This window comes from Diabrotica virgifera, chromosome 3 (assembly GCF_917563875.1).
Source record: "Diabrotica virgifera virgifera chromosome 3, PGI_DIABVI_V3a".
Taxonomy (NCBI): domain Eukaryota; kingdom Metazoa; phylum Arthropoda; class Insecta; order Coleoptera; family Chrysomelidae; genus Diabrotica; species Diabrotica virgifera.
The window spans coordinates 248,419,900-248,423,237 of NC_065445.1; positions in this window are offsets into that span (position 1 = coordinate 248,419,900).

The following is a 3,338-nucleotide window of genomic DNA, read 5'->3' on the forward strand; positions in this document are numbered from 1 at the left end:
CCAGCTTTTATGTCAATAGCTTTCCTCTTTTACTCCGTTCAGAGCGTATGCGCAAAATTTCGAGCAAATGCTTTTTAAATGCATTCATTTTTTCGAATCCTGAGAAAACTAATAGGTATTTTAAAAAAATTTAAACGCAGAATGAAAGATTACATTATTACCGAGGGCCGAAAGTCCCTGGAAACTTCTATAGTGTTTATTTGAATAAGTTACAGAGGTAAAACCGAAGAGAAAATTAATTGTGATTTTTAATTTCAAATATCTCATTCAAAAGAAACTTTTTGTTTATTCTGAGGGACTTTTGGCCCTTGGTAATGATGTATTCTTTCATTATGCGTTTACATTTTTCAATAATAATTATTAGTTTTATCAGAATTCGAAAAAAAATGAATGCATTTAAAAATTATTGGCGCAAAATTTTGCGCCTACGCTCTTCATCTTTATATATTTACAACTTTTTAAACGAAATACTGTAGAAACAAAACAATAGAAAAACCTACCAACAATGCATATGGTAAGAGGAACAAAAAGAGACTATTCGACACAATCCAACAAATAGATGGAACATATTCTATAAGGAGCGGAAAAGAAATGTAGGTAAAAACAGAAGCATATAAAAATCTATACTTCTTCTTCTTCTTTTTGTGTAGGAATGACTGTCTGGTTTTAAATGTGCCCGCAGTAAGTTGCCGTTCCATCGTTTTCGTGGTCTTCCTACTCCGGATAAAGGGGCGGGCGAGCCGGACAACCGCCCGGGGCGCCAAATTTTGAGGGGCGCCGAGTTTTGAAAGACGCCGATATAAAAATATATTTTTTCATTCATTATTTTTTTTTTATTTTATATATTAACTTTGAACCTTTTTCCTATGACATAGTTTGAATACTAATATTATTTATAAGAAAAATATTTCTATCTATAATCAGGATCCATAACTCAAAAAAAAGATTAATAGACTAAAACCAAAGCTCACTAATAAATATAATGCAACCTAAGAATTGTTATGGTTTTTATCACTCATACAAAATTAATGCAGGCAAATTCTTTTTACGATCTACATAGTCCAGAAAGCCACTGCGCATCCGCTAGGAAAAATATTCTAATTCGGATTTTTTGCACAATCTTACTCAAAAAGGACTCCTTTTAATAAATTTGCATGTTGCCAGGACCAAAATGTGGTCAAAAATTTTTTAAACGTTTTTTTTTGTTTTTTTCCTAAAATTATTTTTTTTGCATGGAAAAAAGTTTTTTTATGTTTTTTGGATCATTACAAACAAAAAAGGTCTTTAGTGACTTTTCTCTAAAAATGATAGTTTTTGACATATAAGCGATTAAAAATTGAAAAATAGCGAAATCGGCCATTTTTAACCCTCAAAAACTATGTGAAAAACTGAAAATTTTAAAGTTGCCAAGGCAGGTAGATATTCTTTAAATATCGATTGATAAAATCCCGAAGAGTTTTTTGCAATACAATATTTAAAACTCCTTTGTTTTTTAATTGCTAATCAAGCGTGCGCGACACTATTTTCCACCGACAGTATGGTGCAAATGAAAGGAATAAATTCGTTATTTCGTAAACCGGCGACTTATTTATTTTTAAGTTATGATATTGCGGCATATATGGTATACTAGTGACGTCATACGTCTGGGCGTGATGACGTAATCGATGATTTTTTTAAATGAGAATAGGGGTCGTGTGGTAGCTCATTTAAAAGGTTCTTCAATTCTCTATTCAGTAATGTAAACATTTACATAATTATTTGTACAGGGTGTCCTTCTACTTCTATTTTTGTCAAATAATTTAATTTAATAAAAAATTGTTGGACACCCTGTATAAATAATTATGTAAATGTTTATATTACAGAATAGAGAATTGAAGAACCTTTCAAATGAGCTAGCACACGACCCCTATTCTCGTTTAAAAAAATCATCGATTACTTCATCACGTTCAGATGGATGACGTCACTAGTATACCATATATGCCACAATATCATAACTTAAAAATAAAAATCGACCAGTTTCGGGATTTTTCCTTAAAGTTGCCGGTTTACGGTTTAGGAAATATCGAATTTATTCCTTTCATTTGCACCATACTGTCGGTGGAAAATAGTGTCGCGCTCGCTTGATTAGCAATTAAAAAACAAAGGAGTTTTGAACATTGTATTGCAAAAAACTCTTCGGGATTTCATCAATCGATGTTTAAAGAATATCTACCTACCTTGGCAACATTAAAATTTTCAGATTTTCACATAGTTTTTGAGGGTTAAAAATGGCCGATTTCGCAATTTTTCAATTTTTAATCGCTTATATGTCAAAAACTATCATTTTTAGAGAAAAGTCACTAAAGACCTTTTCTGTTTGTAATGATCCAAAAAACCTAAAAAAACTTTTTTCCATGCAAAAAAAAAATAATTTTAGGAAAAAAACAAAAAAAAAACGTTTAAAAAATTTTTGACCACCTTTTGGTCCTGGCAACATGCAAATTTATTAAAAGGAGTCCTTTTTGAGTAAGATTGTGCAAAAAATCCGAATTAGAATATTTTTCCTAGCGGATGCGCAGTGGCTTTCTGGACTAACAAAGGTTGTTCATTTTCTTTGGGTCATTTGTCACGTAGGTATCACATATGTCAACAATCTACTTTAAAAATGGACGAAGATCAAATTTAAATTATCAACAAAATTATGAATAGTCAGTCAGTGATACTATATACCTACTGGCACTGGCGTTTATGTCGTAAAACTCTTTGGTTAAATAATTTTGTCTTTCTTTAAATTTGCATTAACACTGGCGCTGTGCTTTAAAGTGGAATAAAAAAGTTTTGTAAAATATTGGTTGTGGGGTTAATAAATTTTTATTATTTTTCGTTACATAAATTTCGGTAAGTAGCTATTCACGTAATAAAAAAATAAATGAATAATTAAATTTATGGTAGGAAATCATAATATTAACTTATTGCACATGAGGTCATGAGGTAAAGGACGAGAATTTTGAACATTTAAAGCGATTTTTTAAAATTATTATTCTCATCGGTATTAGTAATTAAATTTACCTATTCTTTCATTGTAAAACGATTTATTTCTTCTTTTAAAAATTTTTTCCACCAATCTGGGTATGTATGAATTAGGAATGACAAGTTCTTCATCATATGAATGTATAGAAACCTATTTCGAATACTTTGTAAGCGTTAAGATGTTTTATTTTTTGCATAAAAAACGGCGGGTGGTACGAAAAAAACTGTAAATTTTTTGCCACAAATTTAACGAGGAATTTCAAAATGATTTTTTATTTGAAATATCATTAAATCGTCAGTTTGTTAGAAAAATTACAACACCTCATTTC